The 23,365-nt window shown below is 32.3% G+C and overlaps 1 protein-coding gene across 1 annotated transcript in view; it reads right to left on the bottom strand.

The window, feature by feature from the left end:
* Nucleotides 1-19,314, bottom strand: part of LOC106115952 (serine-rich adhesin for platelets) — a 30,148-nt gene extending 10,834 nt beyond the window's left edge. The window contains exon 1 of the mRNA XM_013309621.1: nt 19,107-19,314. The gene's annotated coding sequence lies outside the window, so the exon portion shown is untranslated. The remainder of the gene's footprint in view (nt 1-19,106) is intronic.
* Between the last annotated feature and the right edge of the window lie 4,051 nt (nt 19,315-23,365).

Genomic DNA, 23,365 nt, shown 5'->3' with positions numbered 1-23,365 from the left:
CGAAAATATATTAGGCAAAACTAATAAAATCCATAAATTCAAGGGAGTCTGTGTAAGTTGAGAATGGTATGATGTATGAAGATCATTCGTTACAGCACTTCAGTTAATTTATAGTGCTTATTTGAAGAACAATTAAAACGCATGGAGCGTGACAAAGGAACTTAAGCAACCCGTACAAAGAACACTGAAACATCCTGTAGATGCTAAATGCACTAACAATGACCTGGAAACGTTTGCAGATAAACAATCAAAACTCTTTGTTAGTTTAATTTTTAACACCTAATAGACTACATTATTCTAGTGTTATTTATGATGAAAAATGTACAATAAGTACGTTTTTTCTTAAGGCATACATATAAGATAGTGATTTCGTCTAAATGCTGCTTTGGAGAGTTTGTTTACTGTGTACGAAGTGTGTTTGTGTCTTGTGGTCCATTGTGCGGTTTGAGCGCGGGCTAGAGTGACCGCAACTCGACTCTCTGTTGACGCTTCAATGTATGCGGTACAATGCTCTTGCGTCGTTACTACAATTGCATTGTTTTGATCCATTTGCTCATTCAGTATCTGTATCACGTATTCATATCAGTTGTTGGAAGGAATTTTGATTGATTTATTAAAACTGTATTTAGTAACACTATTATGATAGGAAAAAATACTCGTAATTAACCACAGGGTATGTAAGTACAGAGATTTCAATTCTAATTTTTTTTAATGTTTTTTTGATGTTTTTGTTTTTATGTTCTATGCCTTCTAGTATTATCTTTTTACTGTTTGTATTAACATAACTAGAGTAATTATGTGTTGTAGTAAGTTTGACCTTGAAATCATGTCAAAGCTGTATGATACGTTTTCATAATGTCAGTAGAGCAATGTTGATATCAGATGTAAACTGAATGTCACTTGTGTGATGCAAACTACAGCGGCGGTGGCAATGGCAATCTGTTTGCTTCTTGTTAAATGTCACATATCCAATTTAATAATTGAATCATTAAACTTTTGTAACTGAATTAAAGCGTACTATCTCTAACAGCCATCTCTATAATTAAGCTTGAAATTCAAGTATACAAGAAGTGCATAACAATCCAGCTCCACAATACGCAGCTGTTACGCTTCAGTGGTGAGGAATGCTGTCTACTCCGGTTTGCTTTTCGGAGCAGAACACGCTTAATCAATTGATTTATAAATAACAATAGTTGTTGCACGCGACTCCGTCTACGTTTGATTAAAAAAATAACTTAATTAGTACCCTATGTCTTCCAGATTATGTTCTACGTCCATGGCAAATTTTATCGAGATCCATTCCACGGTTCTGGAGATACCATCTAAGAAAAACATCCATCTAAACAGTCGTATTCATAACAATAAGTAAGAAATATGATTTTATTCAATTTACTTTACAATTTCCACTTACAAAGATCATGAATTGGAGTATGTATGTAATAAAGACTAAAATAAAGAATGCTCTACATAATCTAAGAGTCTATTGTAGTTGAGCAACAATTACCTCAACTCTCTACAAGGAAGACATTTATAATATGTTCCGCAATTTGTTACGATTTAGAGATTAAATTATACTTTTACTTGAACAGAACATAGAGCAAAATAGTATGTATCGTCTTTAAACATATATTATTGTCAAATTTTTGTTATATTTTACTTTATTGAGATTTTAATATTTATGTCGAGATTTTTGTCCAACTTTAGACTAGTATTAGGTTTGTTTAAAGTTATAAAGTAGACAATGATTTTTCAATGTTATTTACTTTTTCTTGAAAGATGCTTTATATATACAATCGTTAATCAATATGAAAATTGCCAAATCTTTACAATTTTTCTAGGAAGATTACAAACGGGCGGCATTCACGATCGGTCGATGACATACCCATTTCAAAGTTTTTTCGAAATATGAATTCTCACGACTACGTAACAGAAATCTTGGGCAAGCGATAGAAATGTATAAGAAAAAAGTTAAACGACAGGAAGAGTGACCGATTTAGTTTGAAAAAAAATCCGGCCGACACCGGGACTAAACCGGTTCGGTCCGGTTCTAAGCGGATACCTTCGATTATTGATGCTTGTTGTAATAGTTTTATTGCATCCCTACATTACTACATTCTTCATCTCACGATCATAATCAATATTCAATCTTTAAGATCGATCCGAAAATTGGGTGTAATCTCCATAACATATCGTTCGTCAATGTTCACGAAAACCTGCCATCTCTATCTAAGCCTACCTATCGAAGTACCTCTTCCATATTTAAAATTCTCATTGTTACTAGCAATTGTTCCTCTCTATAATTACAATTATGTGCAGAAAAATTATTGACATCCAGTTAAGGGATTTAAAAAGTTGTCTGAGCTCGCCGCACCGCGCCGGGGGCGCTTTATTAATTCACTTTTCACCGCCGAAGCCGCGTTCACTTTCGCCCAAACTGGTCGCAACTGGCACTGAATTAAAGCCTTCAAATTTTTGTATGCGAAATGACCGCAATCTTGATAGCTTAAATATTATAAAGTAAATGATATTTAACTCTGTTTTCGGTTTTATATTTGAGTAGAGAAATTTAATGTAACTCAAATTTAGTAATTTTGTAGGAGTAATTTAAGGTTACGATAACTTCACAACTTGTCATCTCTGAGCTGGAGTTCGCAGGCTACTAAATATCTTCTCTTAGTTCGCGTCTATAATAACCTTGACTAAAATATTTCACGACTTCTTTGAGACAAGATATCAACTTTCAACTACTATTTTTCATGTAATAATAACCTTAAAAACGGTTTAAATTCTTTACACTATGTAAGTAGTTACGATTTTCACACATTCATAGTACTCGTATGTTTACAAACATTAAATACTAAAATCAAATCCTAATAGACCAATGACCCATCGCGAAAGCTCCGTTCCGAGGGTCAGTGACCCCGTGACGTAACACTAACGACCTCTAGCGGGCAAGCCTTGCAACTTGACCGATGTTTTTTATCTAATTAGAAGTTACGCGACCACTAAGTTGTGTTCAAATACAACTTAGTGGTCAATATATTGGGTAAAAGTTCAATGGCATCGTCTTCACAGTTTTCAGTCTCTTTATAACTTAAGTTATTATATATTGTGAATATGTTATCAAATTTGCATTATTACAAATTAATATGAGCGTTTTAAAAATCAAATAAATCGTAAATGAAAATTTGAAAAAACTTTTTAGTGAAATTTATCGAGGGTTTCCACGTCTGAAACAAAGAAAAACTAAGACAATAATTATTTTAATTTTTTTTTGTATAAATGATTCGGCAGTGGAAACGCACGGTTAGTATACTGTAATATTGTAATTACGGTGTAACTAAGTTCTAACACATGATATTTAGTGAGATGTTGTATTGCTTCCATCTTAACTACTTTATAAACAAGCGAAGTGAAAGTTTAAATAAATTGTATAGAAAGTTGACTTTTGTTTTGTTTACACTTTAATAAAATTATTACGTGAACAATCAATGTCTGCAGCCGACACAACGAAATGTTTTTAAACACCCTGTGTAATAAAAAACAAATTATTATGAAAAATATTTTGTTATAATTAAAAAAAAACTCATTAATCAATCGATAACTACGAAGTGGATATTTAACTCTCAAAATTTGTTAACAGACATCGGGACAGATGACATTTTTAAGCTTATTAATAGAAGTCACGAACAAAAGATTTATAACTAGTAATTAGTATAATTAGTGCGAGTTATCTCGGATGTTTGCCTGTTTTCATCGGAAACAAGATCTCTCTTCACATGTAAACATATCGCCCACCCATCCTGAGAACTTTCTAAGGGATATCAGATTCCGTTACAAATAATTTTACTATTCAGTTTATTGTATAGTAATTGTATTTACATCGTACAAGGTCAATGGAAAGGTCACAACATTCCGCACGTGTGTTGTCCAACTGTGATACATAACAAATATTTATTGAACTACGTAATATCTTGAGCTTAAGACCGCAGAATATAGTTCATATCTCAATTAAGTAAATATCGCCATCATCAGCTTACTATATGTCCCCACCGAGAGGCTCGGAGCCTACCCTAAGTTAAGGGTGATTAGGCCATAGTCAACCAGCTGGCTAAGTGCGAGTTGGTTGATTTCACACATATCTTTGAATTTCTTCTCAGATATGTGCACGTGTAGCATCACGATGTTTTTCTTCACCGCAAGGACGTCGGACAAATGTACATATGTTAATCGGAAATTGAAAAACCCATTGGTACATGGCGGGATTTGAACCCAGGACCTGCAGATTGCAAGTCAAGTGCTTGACTACTGAGCCACCGACGCTCTAGACTAAATATAGTCTTTACGTTTTCACCAATACATTCATCATCTCCACTGAGGGACTCGGAGCCTACCTTAAGTAAAAAATATAGTCTTCAAATAAAATTGGTACGTGGCGGGATTCGAACCCGAGCTACCGACGCTCATTCTAAATACGAGTACATTGGATACGTTGAATCTATAATAAATTAAAATTATAAGCTTAAAAATTACCATATTGCTTTGAGAACAAGCAGGAAACCGAAGAGATACAGAAAGGATTTATTGTCTTAATAAACATCAATCGTGATAGAGCTTACATGACCTCTTGTTATTATTTTAGTGTTTTAGATAACTTTATAAGCCACGTGTTGTAATGACGTAGTTTCGGCTCTCTCTATATCGATCGTGTCGGAGAAAGTGTGTCGGCGTCTGTGTCGGCGTGCCGGCGTGTCGGACATCTAGTGACGTAACGTTACATACACGAGGTGATGATCACGCATGTTTTTGGACAACTTGAATCAAAACACGTAGACAAAAAGTTGACTGTGTTACTCGTATGTTTGATCGATATAAAGTTTACGATTGTTGATTAAAGACGTAGGAATATATCAATTGTTTTTAAAAGTGTAGTATAAATAATATAAGTATAAAAATCATAAGGGTTTTTTTTTAATATGCCAGCTTTCGACCGTAATTCCACGTGAAATTTAGTTATGATTTATTTAATAGTATAAATGAGCTCTACCTTAATAAAATAGTAATACTTCTAAGTAATACATATTACTAGCATGTCTCATGCAATGACTAAGTGTCTAACTTGATCTACAAACCTTGTTAAGTTATTTCAGGGCCTAAATCGGTTTAATATATATTTAATTATCTGTAATATAAAGTTTAAATTAAATCGCAGTGACTCATATAACTCGTACTATATGTATAAGATGACTACGAAGTGTTGTTACCTTGTTCACTTGCAGACAATCAAACTCTGTACATACCTGTAAACAAAAACAATAGTAAATAAGGACGATCTACGTTTAGTATATAAGTAGTATGAAAGTTCCCATTGACTTTCTCACTATCAAGGTTGTTCACGACGTCAATGAAAGTGTTTTATAATACATTGACCTTTTAACAACCAATTGCATGTGCAAAACACGATATAACCCGCAATGTATAATTATATTTTTATGTTGCGATAAAATCTTTTAATCGTTGACTATAATTTAAAATTCATTCACCATGGTATTAATTATTAAAAACAAATATTGAACAATACATTGTTTATAACAATAGTTAAGTATCGCTTAGTGGAGGACATAATCAATCAAGTTTCTATTTCCATTAATTACTTTTGTAGTCGTTACTCAATCCCGTGGGAATACTTTAAAGAATCAATACGTTGTACTATCAGCAAAAAAATCACATTAATTTGCATTGTAAAGGAACCTTTCGCTTTGGAACAATGGTACAGTTTAGCATAGCGTAGGTCAGTTTGTAGTGGCCTTGTAACCATACCGTTTGTATTTATGTCTGTTAAACATACGAACAGAGAAGGGAACGTTCGTTAACCTTAGTGAAATATTGCTACGAGTGATATTTGTTAATTTTACATTTTTTTTAAATATGTAGGAGTAAATGTATGAACATAGAAGAAGCGAGAGAGATGTGTCAGACCGCGCCATTTAGAGTTTCGTGGGCTTTACCTACCCCTGTGGGTTACGGCTGTGTGTAATAAAACCAAGGGTAGCCTAGTTTAAGTTAAAGACGAATATTTACGAGAGCTTCAAAACACAACTTCAATTATACATATTATAAATAAACAGCCAAAAATGTGAAACACAACAAAGTCAGAACAAAACTTTTAACTTAGCTTAATACGCGTTGATGTCTTTTCTGTGAAGAGTTTACCTTCTCTTATTGTCTATGCATTTTCATCAAATGCTTATTACTTGAAGGCATAACAAACAAACTAATTTATTGTTTAACCATGCGAATCTATTTGCGGTATGTACTTGTCGGAATTTATTTTAGAGCCGCTCTAATAAATACTTTCGTCTTAACAGAAGTATCGGCGGACGGTCGCTGTGGTTTTGTCAGTTTCCGACATTCGTCACACTTTCTGCACAAAACACATTTCCGTTTCCCATGACAGATCCAAATAAATGTCATTATCAATTTACTTATCGAATTAGTAAAGAAAGTATTTTAATGTAGTACTTCCTTCACTTATCTGCGTACACGCACTTTCTATATATTTATTTATTTATATTATATACATATAATTAATATTGTAATTAATTCAATTGATGTAATGATTAGATATTAAGACTAATAAATTTAAAAATATATACTCGACGTCAAAAGTACGTACCTAAACACGAATAATCTCTACTTAACTATTAAGGGTAAGGTTACGAAAAAAAAATGTTTCTTGTCATTTAGAAAATTTAATTTGAATCAATGTACTAGCGGTGTATCAATGTTAGATGAAAGGAGGAACATCAACGAAGCAAAACAAATAACTGTAATAAATTGTATGACTACATTTCTAGCACACAATCAAACTTAACAATTTTCTCGAGTATACTACGACCTAAATATCCATACGTTTGGAACAAATTGCAAAATAAAATATTTAGCATTCGTAATAAAAAAAGCTGTTCTAGTCTCCTTCATTTATTAATTAAAAAATCAAAATAAACGAAAAACCGAATCTTTCTTCATTGGTCTGGGGAAATATACGATATAATGCCTCAAACAAAAGGAAATCGGCTAAAGACGCTTCGGAAAGAAATCCACTAGAAATTATTAATGCAGCCGTTCTGAAGATATTTATGATATTAATAAGAAAAAAGTGAAAATAATATCGCTCGCGTTTCCAAAAAAAATTAACTTTCTATTTTCTCCATCAATAATTCAATGCCACCAGTTTTGGTGCAGACTGTGTGTGTGTGTTTGTGTCATTAAAGCGGTCATATTTCACGGTCACTGCTTTCTCATGAGATATGCTAAAATATATTATGATAATTAATTTCCTGTTTATTAAATTAGATTTCTTTTGAAGTTCATAAAGCTTTTAGCGCGAAAGTGAATTTATACATTATAAACTGATATTGCTCATTAATTCGAACATTAATAATTAAAGTATGTCTAAATTATTTAAAATTATGATTATTTAATACTGTAATAGAATAAATAATTTTCTAAAATAAGGATATTAGTAACTTTAGTAACTATTATTTTTAATTTGATTAAAAAAAAACCTAATTAATATTTCAATTTATTTCGTGTTCTAAAAATAAAATAAATTTAAATTAAAAACATATTTAATCCAGAATACATACGAGTAACTCGCGCTATATTACAGTTTACTTGATCCTGGCAACATTCTGTAAATAAAGTCTTTTTTATTTGTCCAAAAGTCGATTAACGCACACAATAACTTTCACACGAAATAAGTAATCGTTTATAACATAAGTTGTGTAACTTTACGCACTTAACGCGACCTCGGTCGTGTGCGTTCAAACACCAAAGGACTATATTATAATGCGGAGCGCGTGATATTACGTTGTTAGTAGAGTCTTATTTTATAATCATTTTGGGAATTCCCTTTTGCAGCATAACAGTCTGTCATCCCTTTCATTATTTAAGACTAGCTGTTGTAGTTAAATAAACTCAATTAATAGCCTGTGTGTTCCTCCAGACTATTTTCTGCGTCTGTGCCAAATTTCATCAAAATCTGTTGAGTGGTTCCGGAGATAGCTTTAAACAAACATCCATCCATCCAAACATTCGCATTTATAATATTAGTAAGATAAAAGAAACAATTATCTGCTTTGTGGTGGTCTTATGTTATACCTATTTACTATATTTGAACTTGGTATGATCACCTAAATTAATTTCTTAAATGAACAAATTCAAAGGATTTTAAATCCATGGCCGTGTTAGTAATAGGCTTACTCACGCACTCTCTCGCAACAACACCATGACCGCAAAACTATTGTTACTAATCTGTAATTGCCGGTGTGCGCTGACCTTAAACCAGCCTTGGCTACACCCTGTAGGCGGGGCCTTCATATTAATTGCCTATAAATATCAAGCTCCCAGGATTAATACTTGTAATTTGAGATTATAATGTTCATGGTACATTTGTTTATAAATTGCTTCATTATAATTGACTCTTTATTTTTGTAAGCTTGTCACTATTATAGTATAGCTTAGAGTGCCATGATAATCTGTTTGTCAGACAAGTGTCTAAAATGGTACAGCTCTATATAAACCAAATCGGTCGAATCGAATATGAATCATTGTATTTACCAGTATACTTATGCTTCTTAAATCTACTTCTATAAAATACATATTATATATATCGCAAGTAGATTTAATGTCAAAGTTATTGATCATATAAAAAGCTTAATAACACACCTCTTATTTCTTAAACATATAAATAACAAAAATGTTATTGTCTTAGATTTTCGACTGAAAACTCACGTAAACGAATAATTAGTTATAACAATGAAACAATTGTAATTCATTTATCATTCTGTACACATTATGACGGCACATGACGTTGTCAACTGCTTGCCAACACGAATAGTAATTGTCAGTAATGAGTGACAATGCGGTTTGTGGGCCGGACTCAGGATTCCAGTGTGACACAGATTATGTCACTAATGAGTCTCTGTAACACGTAACATTGTCTTATACCGACGTGTTTATGTTTAATTTAAGAAATGTTACAAAAAATCAAGTATTAATAAAAAATGATTTGGTGAAAGAGTTGATCAATTTGTATAAGGGCCTAAAATATTATAATTATTAACAGTAATCAAACATAGTCTGTAAGAAGACATGGGCCACTAATTAAGCTTTTTTTTAAAGCCCGCATGGACGGAGTTGTAGGCGACAACTCATGTAGATTAAAATTAGAAGTAAGTTAAAAAACTAAAAAAAAATGGTAACTAAAACTGATATCTTGTAAGATCGTTTGTTATCTTTTAAAAGCAACAAAAAGTTTAATAACTACAGAAATGTAACTTTTAAGTTTAAAAAATAACATCAAAGTATGCATTGTTCGTAACTTGATTCGCTTAGATAACACAAACGCTTACAACTTCGTCTTAATTGTAACTTAAGTAACACGTTAAATGTGCCATTGTCTTTATGAGTATTTTATACACAACCGAATGGGAACAAAGTTCAATACAAATGTAAAGAGAAATGATTTGTTTTTCTACAATACTAATATTGGTCTGTAAAGCTTTTTTTGTTACAAAATTAGTTACTTTATAATAATATTACAAACATTTCAACTAAGCTCGTCTTCACGTGTCCCTGTTCACGTATCACTATTAAAAGTTGGCCGTCAACTTAGAGAATTTATTATCGTCTTGCACCAAGCGAAGCAGGTCTTCGACGATTTCAATATTTGTCATATTGATGTCTCATGAAGACGTAGAAGAACTAAAATCTAGCCTTGTGCTATGGATATTATTCAAGGGGATAGTAAGATGTCGTGATTTGAACCGATGAGCAAATATACAGCTTTACTTACGTATAGATAAAATATGCAATTAAATTATTGAATACATGAAAGTAAATACACTAGTATAATTAAAATAAAACTCATTATTTTAACAATAATATTAAGCTGACGTAACTTTGTAGTTAAACTTAATACTTAGTGAAAATGTTACACAACTAAATGTAATCTTACGTTAATTCTATATATTAAATATATTTTTATATATATCTTATGCAATTTATATGTAACGTGTGAAAATAGAAACTCGATCTCAATTTATATGTTAAATTAATTGTTATATCGTTTATATTTTAATCCAATATAAAATATATATGTAAAAGGAGTATAAATTATTGCTTTTTATTTGTGTACAAAAAAACGCTACTACTTATGTTGCTAAAATTATAAAATTATTAAAATAACAAGCGAAGAATTAAAAAAAGCTTAAATCTTTGTGTTCTTCCAGACTATGTTCTACACCTATGCCAAATTTCATCGAAATCCGTGTAACCGTTCTAGATATATCTAACAAGCATACAAACACTTGCATTTATAATATTAGTAAGGTATTAGTTATTTCAAATTAGTACTTAAAGTTGTAGAAACTAAGTTAAAGTTAGAAATCTAGGATGCACTTATTCTGTGCAATTTCTCTACGTAAGAGAAAACGAGAGAATTTGCTGCTGTGGCTTGGCTAGTACATTTATTATTTTATAGTGGTTTATGAATGACAAAGTAAGAGTGTGTTTTATATTATACTAACCATTTCATAAAATATCTGCTACGTGAGAATGCAACATATTAGTAAAATTCCAAGTAACGTCTACAATGTCCTCATAAGATGTGGTCGAACCGCCATATTGTGACGTCACAACTCATAAATAATAACATAGAGACAATGAAAAAAATAAAGTTTAAATTACAAAAATATGTACGTAAATAATTTTTTGTTAAAATTTGTTTACCAATGTTTGATAGATTGATTTATTTTATATTATTACGGTAAAAAGGAAAGATTTGATGCTATGTTTCTTTGCATTGAATAGATATACCCTTTGTCACCTGGGGACGTTACACTATCCCCAGGAGACAAAGGCTATATCTATTATAAGATTTTTTTTAGTTCCGAGCTTACGAAACTGCGGGTAATTGCATGTAAAAATGTAATGTTTTTCTCTACCAGCAGATTTATCGTCATGTGTTGTTTTGTACATTTGGTTAAATTACATAACATTAATGTAGGCGTTACAAGTTACAACTGAGGCCTACTCATACCGACATTTACGTGGGCCCAAGGCGAACTGCTCTAACTACTGATTGTACGTTTAGTTAACGCATAATTTATTACTTATTATAAACTTAAGTGACATTTTACTTGGATGAAAAGTTAAAGACAATGAAGAAATTTGAGTTAGGACTATTTTTATTTTTTGATAGAGTTTTCGATACTTCATAAATTTGTGATTTTTTTTGTGTGAAAAAAAGTAGTATTCTTACTGCAACACTTTTTAAAGGACTTAAAAGTTGCTAATATTTAGAGAAGACTGTTATTTTTGTCATATTTTACCTTGGTTATGTTGCATACTGTTAAATAACATTCCAATGTTTCGGCATAACTTTATTTAAAGTAAAAAAGTTACGTTAAGATTTAACTTTCTTATGATTATAATAAGGCTAATTAGTATTAAGTTAATTTATCTAACTTATGTACATTATATAATCATTTAATTTGTAACAAGTTGATTACGAAATTATGTAGAGTTGCAACCGGATTTAATACCACTAGGGCAATGCTTCTAAATATAGCCAGCTGTATACATTCGTAGTTTTTTCTACTATGATTTCATTACGAAGCTATTACTTAACTGATAGTTTTTACTAGAATTTGAATACTTTATAGAACGAGTTTAAATTGGGACGATTTGTTTTGCGTAAACTATATAAGCGCATGTCTGAAGTACTTGAAGACACTGAACTAGTTTCGATATGAATCTATTTATCATCATCATCAGCTCACTATACGTCCCCACCGAGGGGCTCGGAGTCTACCCTAAATTAAGGGTGATTAGGCCATAGTCAACCACGCTGGCCTAGTGCGGGATGGTTGACATGTGCTGGTTGCATCACGATGTTTTCCTTCACCGTAAGAACGTCGGATAAATGTATATATGTAAATCGGAAATGAAAATATACATTGGTACATGTCGGGATTCGAACCCAGGACCTGCAGATTGCAAGTCAAGTGCTTGACCACTGAGCCACCGACGATCCTTTCCGAATCTATTTATAGTCTAATCCAATGGAATTGAGAAGTTATAACAAATATATCTAAATTATTTTACCTTTATAAGGCTGTATACATAGACTATTTAAAAACAGACATGTCTGTATCATCCAATTAAACACTGAAACTTTTTAAAATAAATCTCTAGACACTAAATGACGATTTATAATAACTAGATCAAACATAAGTGTATTAGTGTTGATTGTTTCTGTATCTTGATGCCGTTAACTCCATTTGCCGTTTCATTATCGAAACATTCATCTACAAATATAGCTGTCCCTCTCACGTCCTTTGAAAAAGTGGAGACAGTAATAAGTTTTTCTTCGATGGAAACTCACTTAAATAATTATTAGTGTTTGTGTCTGTAATCGTTCCAAATGTTTGAATTTAAAATTTCGAGTTGTTTTCAGTTTTAGTTCTTTTTGTCTAAATTGAATCATCAATAGACCGGCCAGAGGTACGTCGGACCGGTGTTGCTGCGTCCGTTCTCATCGGAATGTTGTAGGCTGTTTCACTTTCGCCGGCGAGTAGCGAGCCACTTTCATCCGACAAACATCTCCGTACAAAATAATTGAGTCACGGCTATTCGGAACTCTTATATAACTTTAATGTTATAAAATATATCACATGTTCTCATATCCGCGCTTTTATGTTTATTGTTATTGTTGTAAAGATACATCATAAGATATGAGCAGTGAGATAGTGTGCTTTGAATACTAAGTTTGTTGTAACATTGTTGTGTAGACTCCTGAAAGAAGTTTGTGACTTGTATATGTTTTATGTTATATGTTCTATGTGTGCTAATAAAACCATCTATCTTAAACTTTCACATTTATTAATATCATCATCAGCTCACTATTCGTCCCCACCGAGGTGCTCGGAGCCTACCCTAAGTTAAGAGTGATTAGGCCATAGTCAACCACGCTGGCCAAGTGCGGGTTGGTTGACTTCACACATATCTTCGAATTTCTTCTCAGATATGTGCAGGTTGCATCACGATGTTTTCCTTCACCGTAAGAACGTCGAATAAATGTACATTTGTAAATCGGAAATGGAAAAACACATTGGTACATGTTGGGATTCGAACCCAGGACCTGCAGATTGCAAGTCATGTGACTCCTGAGCCAACGACGCTTCGCATTTATGATATTAATAAAAAAAGATATAAGTATAGGACTGGATAGTAATTAGTCGGGAAAATCAAATTTTATTGGCTTTGTATCAGATCCTTTATCGGAAGTTTTCTCTACTATAACGAATAAACGCTACCTCCTGTTATTAGATTTCTTAAAAGAAATTAACATTCCTATCAGTTCTAAATAGCAAAGATAAAAAATTACCGGAAAAATAATAATTGCCGGAAAATTACCCAAGTTTAGTTAATTTGAGATAAACATTTTAATTAAATCAGGTTTTATTTTTATTGATTGTAGAAATCCTTGTAAATATATATAACTCACAATTAATGCCATATTGCTCTACTGACATTTTGCAGTAATTTGTTTTTTTAATGTTAATTTTTATTTTATGAAAATTAAATATAATTATATATTATATAGGACAATTACTATCTATAATATTGCTAATTTATAATAGTTTTAGCATTTATTGATTAGCGTAATTTGCTAAAAATATTTGAATTTGCTATTTAAAAAACATCGCTGTAATCTATAAATATTTATTAATGTACTAGTTACCTCCGATCTGCGACTCTATGTGTTCTTCCACACTATGTTCTACATCTTTGCTAAATTTCAGCGAGATCCATACCGTCTAAGAAACATCCGAACTTTCCCATTTAACATTATAAAACATTAGTAAGATTTACTTAAGTAATTAAATATTTATCAATTGATGTTTTCATTTAGTATAAGATATTTTGAAGATTTTTAGATTTCATTTTAATTATTTTATTATCAATTAATTTTGCCGGATGTTCACACATTGAAGTTATTATATCCTTTATACCAGGATGGAATAAATTGATTTCTTATTTGGTCAGTTAACTTATTAACTTAATATATGACTGTTTTCCTGTGTTCTATAACTTTTATATATAATATTGGCATCTGATTTGTTTAAAAAAATTATCATAGTAATCTTAGTAAAATGTTTTTACTTGACGATCGTCATAATCGTCATCGTAAAAATATGGTGAATTTAGTAAATTAGTCAACTTTCAAACACATTTGTTTTATTCGATTCAAAAAATGTTACTACACATTCTTGAATCACCATCGAATAAAAGATATGTTTGATTAAGCAGGCCATTATATCAAACATATCCAATATGAAGTGCAAAAAACCGCAACAATAGCACCATCGGATTCGAACCCGCTGCGATGTGCGAGGTGCGAGAGAAATCTGAGCTCCAGATGTGGAACGGAGCGCGGCTGTCGCGGAACCACGCGCCTACCCTGTGTCCATTGTTATACGGCACGGCAAATCACAGCAGAAGGAAAGAAGCCTCTCTAAGTGCAGAATGGGTCGGTTCATTTGTTTTTTTTTTATTTCAATAATTTATTCGTTTTTTGCTACATAGTTTATTGGTTTCATCTAATTAATAGTTCAGTTAATACGATTCTGGTAATAAGAATAGGAAAAGAATCAAGACTATCACTTGAGTTTTTAAGTTACAAATGAAATAGGACAGAATCGTTGGAATATTACGAGAATAATTATTTGGCTCTATTGACCCATGTCTATTAAATTAATTAATTAAGCCATAACTTCTAACTCCTAGCTTACTACAGCTTTAAGTAATGACGTGACGGATTTGCGAATGGAGCCAATCGCCCCAGTGCGCCACAAAGCAGGTGTTGCGGAGAGCGCGAGCACGCCATCGAGCGTTGACACCGCTACCACTACTTGCCACGGACACAACACGACATGACACCGACATCGGAACGTCACCGATACGACACGACACGTAATACATGCACAGTTATCTTAGAGATGGCTAAGAAATAATCTTGAAGTAGATTAGTTACGTCCGATTAATGAATCATGAAAATCTGTAAACCTTAACCATTTAATTAAGAAAATACTGCTATTCTTATTATCTTACTATGTAACTAATATTATAAATGCGAATGTTTGGATGTTTGTTTGTTACAAGGTCTCTCCAGAACGGTGTATGAATCTTTATAAAATAAGTATACATGTAGAACATAGTTAACAAAAACACATAGGCTACTTACTAAGTTTTTATTTTTAATTCCGGGCGAGCGTAGTCGCTGGCAAAAGCTATATTTGTTATATTTATATATTATTATACATATATTATATGAAAGTATGCTTATCACTTTATTTATATTAATTATTATTAATTTATTCAATAGAAAAGTTTTTATGATTTAGCAAAGCTTATTTTATATGCATGATATTTGCACAAATAAATTTTACATAAACATTACGAGACGACATATTCCTTGAGCACACATTATCAACATTTCACCGTCAATATTACGAAACGTCAATTGACACTAGCTTTATGTTTATTATCATTTATCAAATGGTTCCGGATTTCTCTGCGACACTCTAATCAGTTGCTGACAACTTTCTTCATCTCAGTGAAAGTGGTCACCGTTGTCTGTCGTAGCCAATGTGGTCTGCGGTTGTCGGCACTGACCAACCGGTCGTCGTGGACTTAGATGTTTTATGACTAACTTTGAACTTTAACTTTTTACTTACAGCTTGATTGTGGGATATAAAATAGAAAACTCTTTGTTAACTTATGTTAAGAAATCTTTGGGCGATTCTTACTAAAGAATTAGTTATTTTACTTCTACAAATATTAATCGATCATAAGATTATTTAATTACTTTCTATGAGAAGGAATACAAAAATAAATCAATTGCCTTCTAAAAATAAAGGTGCCAGCTGAACACCAGCGAACAGATCAGTCTGTCCCTGTTCGTTGTGCTAGCTTACTTTTGCTACGCTATTATAGTAAATTTATGTCTTACATGTGTGTTATGTTCGATGTGTGGAAATAATTGCTTTTCTTCCTTTCTATTTTTTATATCGATAATTGGGATCGATAGTAAAAACATCACTATTATATAGTTTGATGATACCCATAAACACTATATAATTAGTATAGTGCTATAAACACAGAATACGAGATAACATCAACAATACGACATTGTAAAATAAGTTGAAGTGATCGTAAATCAAGTATGTGCGAGTTTCACAACAACGCGCGGCATTTGCTTACATCGAAGTGACTTTCCATTCATTAATCTGGCGACAGTCATCACAAAGTCGCCGGCAAACTGTATAATAAATATCTAGCAAATAAGTTACTATGATTAAGTACAATTTATATGGTAAACATTTATAATACAGTAGCTCTCACCCGAGACTCTATCCTCTATATAAATCTAAAAATGTTACGAGTATCTCGACATCTAAATTACAATAAATTTTAAAACATTTCTACTCAAACATCTTTCTATGTTAACGAAAATAATGTTAGGTTTGAGATTAAACTCACCCTCACACTCAAAACTCACTCACTGAGCGACGGGTCGCGTCCGAGAAATAATACCTGTACCACTCATCCTGATGAAGGGCTTCCAATCGTCTCGAAACTAGTCGGTGCCGCCACCGGACGAATATACGTGAATGTTTAGCCGTTTTTATATATCAGGTTTGAGGTTCTTTTCCGATCTAATAATTGTGTAGACTTTATTATTAAATACTATTGCTTTTGAATATAAGTATTCTATACATAAAAATAAAAAACAGTACGTGATACTTTTCGACCTTGATGCTTGAACTTGGTGTATATTTTAACGACCGAGACATTTGGCGTACTGCCATCTGTGCCATTGTGAGATAAACATTGCTAGGTAATAAGAGAACTGTTTTGATTCTGTGCTAAGTTCAATATAGTACGACATACTTATCTGGTCCGGTAAAGCGATGATTCTTATCTGAATATGACAAAATAGCTACAGTATTATACGACAAGAATGTTGCTACAATTATTTGACATTGTCGTGGGAGCGTTGGTGAGCAGTCAAAATTTAGTTTCGACTTATACCCACCGGGTCAAATAATTTTGTTGGTCTATGTCTTCGTCAAATTGTCAACATTGTTTGCTTGTAACCAGCCTTACATGGTGACATATCGTAGCTAAAATTTGACACGCAAATTATGTTAGTTAATTGAAATACTAATTCTCGCTTCTATTATTAATAAAAACACAATTTCTAGAAAGTGAGATAAATTTCCATTTCTTGAACAAATAAAATCTCTTAATATAACACATTAGTTGTACAAATAACACGATATTTAATTTAAGTACATACAGTAAAGCACACAAGTTTCTCGTCGCTTTTACGCGGAGACTCCACTGACCTACAGAGATTATCGCCGAGTGAAAACATAGGGAGAGAAATTCATCCCATCGTTAAAGATGTCCACGCGTTGACAAAAATCAATAATTGAGTTTTCTCGAACACTTAATACTTAAAATTATACGGCAATATATTTTAAAGATAAGCGTATTGTTTTTTATTTTCTTTTGAAGAAATCTTTACGTTACGATGTTTAGGATTGGACTAAAAATATATTTTATTAAACTGTGGAACACATAAATAAGATGTTTTTTTTATAACAGAAGGGGGCAAACGAACACCGGGAACACCGAGGTGTTCAACGACGCCCATGTACATCAGCAATACCAGAGGAACCGCAGATGCGTTGCCGGCCTTTTAGGTGGTGATAAGCTCGCTTCTTGAAGGACCCTAAGTCGTAGCGGTTTGGAAATACCGCCGAGGACAGACCATTCCACAACGCTGCTGTGCGAGGCAGGAAGTTTCGCGCAAACCGCACGGTTGTGGATAGCCAGCCATCGAGATGGTGTGGATGGAACCTGGCGGTCTGTAGTGTCGTCCGATGACGGAACTTGGCGGCAGGGATCGTTCCAAACAATTCAAAATGGTTAATGTTATAGTGTCGGTTTCCACTGACTTATCTCTCTTGAAATAGTAGTGATAACTATGTTTTAGTATAATATAAATACAGTCTGTTATTCTACGACTAAAAAATGTTGATACAAAATGATTTAAAAGTGAAACACACGTGTTAATAGTTTACAATATAGCGGATATCTAGTCAAAATATAAACTAAAGTGAATATATTATGTCTAAGAAGAATATTTTCCCAAAATAATATTTATATAGATATATAATACAGATGAAAGACTTAACAATGACTGTTTGATATAAACTATGTGGGGGATTGTTTATATATATATATATATATATATATATATATATATATATATATATATATATATATATATATATATATATATATATATATATATATATTTGTATTAATATTACATATGCAACGAAAACTTGGTATCCCTTCAACACAAGATGTTAATGTTAAGAAAAACTGCATAAAGTCATTTTCATTAAAAATGGATTTTGAATTATGGTCGTAAATTTTCATTTTTGGATCGATATTTAAAAAAAATCGTTCATGTTATTGTAAAAAAGCGGTTGCCCAGGACTTCGTCCGCGAATAATTATAAAAAAGAGCCTATAATATACCCGCGTGAATCAGCTACCATTCTGTCCAAGTCCCGTCAAAATCGGTCAACCCGTGCCGGAGATTACCCGGGACAAGGGTGGTCTTGCGGACAGACAGACAAAAATTTTAAAAATTGACAATCATCTGCTCAAATAAATTACATGTACGAAATATGATTTTTTTACAATATTACAAACACTCCAGTTTTTTTTATATGTGATATGATCTATTTATTTTTTGAAGAAAAATCTACAAGTAAAGGTACGTCTTTACATATGTAAACTTAACAAAGTTTTCACATAGTAAGAGCAAGCTTAAATTATTTCTAGCTGGCTACTTTACTTCGATGCATGTACTTACATCCGATATTTAATAACTGTCGACATTAAATTCCAATTAAAAAAATAACTTAAACTAATAATTTTAAATAAAAAACTCACCTTTTTTGCGACCACTATTATCACTTAAAAAAAATCCTTTTTTTTTTAAAACTTCGTCCGCACAAAAAAACGAACCCAAAATTGTTTAACCCTCTGCAGACTGAATCACATTTTCCTTTGTACAAAAATGGTTCATCGTTGCACTATAACCTACTGTCGGTTAACCTGCGTTAACCTGGAGGCTTGACCTTTGGGCACGTGTTACCCCGGGGAGAGACGCGTCTTGACTGACTGTCTTTGTGTCCGACTCTACATTCACCGAGCGCGGCAGGTGGAGGTGTCCACACTAACATTTGTACATACCTTGTCTGTCTGTACTAAGAATTCTGTTATATATATATATTTATATATAAAAATAATTTTGTAAATCAAATTCAAATTCATAATAATTAATATTTTATAAATAAAATCAGATTAAAAATATTATTATGAATTTTACTTTCACGAAAATCTACAAGTTACTACAAGAGCTAAGTGTATAGAAATACTGCTGTCGCCCATGACTTCGTCTGCGCGATATCAAAAAAAACTTAATTAGTATACTGTGTGTTCTTTCCGACTATGTTCCACATCTATGCTAAATTTCCATTTCAAGCAAATATCTGTCCATCCATCCAAATATTCGCATTTATAATATTAATAAGATGATCATGAGTAGGTTAACATGTTTGAACTAAAAGTTTCTCACAGCCGTATCTTTTTTGAAACAAGACACAATTTTTGTTACACTTTCGTGATATTTATCAATACTACATTATTCAAAATTTAGGTAAACTGGGCATTGAACCGCGGACAAGTAATGAGAAAGCACGTACATACATAGGTATATAAATAATTCATAATTTGCAATACGAGGACTAAACAGTACGAGTTCTAATATTTGCATGTTGCAGACAATGCGTTTAGGTTAATTTAAATATTTGCGTAAACTGTACTGAATTATTGCTCAAACGGTTGTCATCATTTACTAATCATAATTTAAATAAATAATATTATATAATCTAAAAATAAATTAATGTGTTCGGAAATAGAAAATCTTAGGTTACTCATAGACGCGACATTTGATATCTCTTAATAATATTTTAAAGACTAAAAATCTTTAATAAAGTGTGTCGGACACCTATATTTGCATAAGTTAGGGCTAAATAGCAATGGTATATTTAAGTTTAAGGTAAGAATTAATCATGAAATAACTGCTAAATAGTATTTAACTAAATAACCATATAGTAGAGTTACATTTAAATTATCCTGATTTATATCCAGAAAGAATTTCCCAAAATTTATTAAAACTTTCGTACAAATTGTGTGACGCAACTTTTCTCCATGTAAAGGAATGGTCATCTGACGAAATCATCCGACCATATATCAATGCATCGGGCTTGCTGTAGACATATTTGTCGCTGTAGGCATATTTCTACATCCGCACATCCGGCAAACTCTATTTCGGACGAGAGGAGAAATTATTGCGCGTCCCCTCCCATGCCCCGCTGGTGGTGTGGTCACTAACACAGCGGGTACTGTCGCATGCATAGTTGTTTTTTCTTTTTCGTGTAAAATGTCTTTATTAAAACTTATTTACAAGTTTAATATACATAAATAATTATCTATTTTAATTTGTAAACAATATAATTGTATATTTTTTATATCGTTAAAAAATTATAAACTTTAGGTGCTCTCCAAATTAAATCCAGTACATAAGTATACGATTTAGGAATAGTTAATATTTTTGCAAGACTATTAAGTCTTATCGCTCGTTCTTTGCGACTGTACCGAAACGTGCTTATAAGTAAATATTGAATGGTCACTTTCTTCGGCGCGCCCTCTCGCGGCCGCTTGCGTAACTCGGCATAACATGACGCGTGTATGTATGAAGCTTGTATGTGTGAAGTTAGTTCATGTTCATGGTCGACGTCTAAACGTATCTGTTCACTAAATACAATCTGTGGAACACCTGCTCAAAAACATATTTTTGTTTCAGTTTTTTCAACTAGAGAAAAAGGGATAGCAATATGTTTTCATATTAGAGCTACATCAGTGGAAACACACAGTAAATATGCTTATATAAAACTCATAAATTATTTATTATTTTCACTGACGCATTTATTTGATGCCATTTACATCAAAAGAACCTTTTTCTTTAAACAAACAGCATTTGCATAATTTTGTTTATATTAAATGAAACAGGATGTCGGTATGTTTGACCATATTCTCTCTCCTCTGCGCTAGTTAGCGAATTAGAACTATTAAGAACTTTCACTAATATAACATTTTGGAATTAATTTTACGACGACGTAAAATGTTAATTCTATCGAAATTTCTTTCTGATACTGACTTTATATGGAACGTTTGCAAAATTTCTTGTTTAAAGTGTTAAATTCCATGAAGATTTTACATTACCACAAGTAAATAGTCAAGTTTATACCTAATAAAATTTCCCTACAAACATACGTTACTTATTTAATTTTTGGTAAAATTACATAACAAAAGTGACAATATCTTCAATTCCTTGTCTTACTCTGACACAAGTATTACAAGAAGAAGATTGTTACGATTCGAATCAGTCAATCATCAACAAATATTTCCCTAACATTGCCTTTAGCTGCGTGTTACGTAAGCGACAACAGAGGCCGCTTTCAAACCCGCGGGCAGATGAAAGTTTACTATTATAACATATTGACAATTTTTATTATAACATAAATCTGTTTCAATAAGCAGTTAACTGTACTATTGAAATTAAAACGAATAAAATCTATTTTCTTATACTGAATAGTGTGACCACTTGATCACATCATCTGATCTATCATGATGAAATTGTTAAAATATTCATTGTTATAAAAAATGTCTATTCAATAGTAAATAGTGACGATAAGTAAATCCGGTCATGTGTTAAAATTGGTATGAGTCATACGCATTTTATTATTATAGAAGCTGTCGCTCGCGACTCCGTTCTCGCGGAATTAAGAAAAGAAATTAGTCGCCTATGCCTAATATCATCGATATCGATACAGCTGTTCTATTATATATATACAAACGATGCAAATCTCAAGATACAAATCTATTCCCATCATGTATAAACTATGACGATAGTTTCTTCATTACAATTTACAATAGACAAGTCTCTTTCTCAACTTGTAGTGTTCACTAAATAATGTATCAGAGTAACTCTCTGCAAGCTGTGTAAGGGCTTTTGTTTCATCATAGTAACTGCTAGCTGATAATACTAAGTGACCGTCGTTATGTAACACATTACCCCATCTTACTGCTGACATGATGATTCTGTAAACATCGTACATTTCCTCGAGGGTTTTATATATCTGTTCTGTGTACCTTCTGTTTCATTTAACTATACTATAGATACTATAAATTTACTAATATTTTTATCTTCTAAATTAGTAAAATTTTATAAATAAATAACCAAATTAACACGAATAAAAACGTTAGATAATATTATATATTTTTAACTTAAAGAAGTTCCTTACAGTCATACGTCAATATTTAACCATGTCTGTTGTTTTGTGATATGTGTAGCACGCAGCATCCTTGCAACGTTGTTATTATGTGTATTCTAAACGGTTACATTTCGTAAGTATATCTCGAACTCAGCCGCCGTGGGAACCGATCTCTTTGGAGAAGGCTCGACCCACTTCTAGCGACTTACGAAACTACCCTTAGAGTGGCATGTTTTCGGACTTTGCAATTTTCAGAATGTTATGTTAACATAGTCTGCTTGTATCTTACAAATATACTCGGTGCTAGAGAGCTTGTGAGTTATAACTCGATATCTGCCTACAATATTCAACTAATTTTCTGAAATGTCTGAGTTCCAAAATTAACATACTCCATGTACCTATAATATATATTCAACAAAAGACGTTAATTAAGGCGCTAACGAGTTTTACCTCAGCGGGACGTGGCCTGCAAATTTGTTTGTAAAAGCGTTGATCATTTTTCCCGTATTTGCAATTTTGTTCTAGCCCACAAAATTTATGCAAGCCGGTCCTGCTCGTAGACCACTCCAGCGCGTAAGCAATTTTAACTGCCATCTACCGTGAATTACCACAAACTTAAAATCATTTTAAAATTCATCTTCTAATATGGGTTTATTCCGCTATCAGGTTTCCTAATGAAATGAGGTACTATTGACTTATTTTTTTTTTATAATTTAAGTTGAACTTAATCTACTGCTACTGCCATCCAACGGCGACTGGCAGAACGATTTTCTGTTGGTGTTTCTGCTATTGCTCGACAGATGGCAGTTA

The sequence above is a fragment of the Papilio xuthus genome, unplaced genomic scaffold (genome assembly GCF_000836235.2).
Source record: "Papilio xuthus unplaced genomic scaffold, Pxut_1.1 DF829660.1, whole genome shotgun sequence".
Lineage (NCBI taxonomy): Eukaryota > Metazoa > Arthropoda > Insecta > Lepidoptera > Papilionidae > Papilio > Papilio xuthus.
The sequence above is the reverse complement of the archived record's forward strand: the minus strand, read 5'-3'. Positions and strand labels throughout refer to the sequence as shown.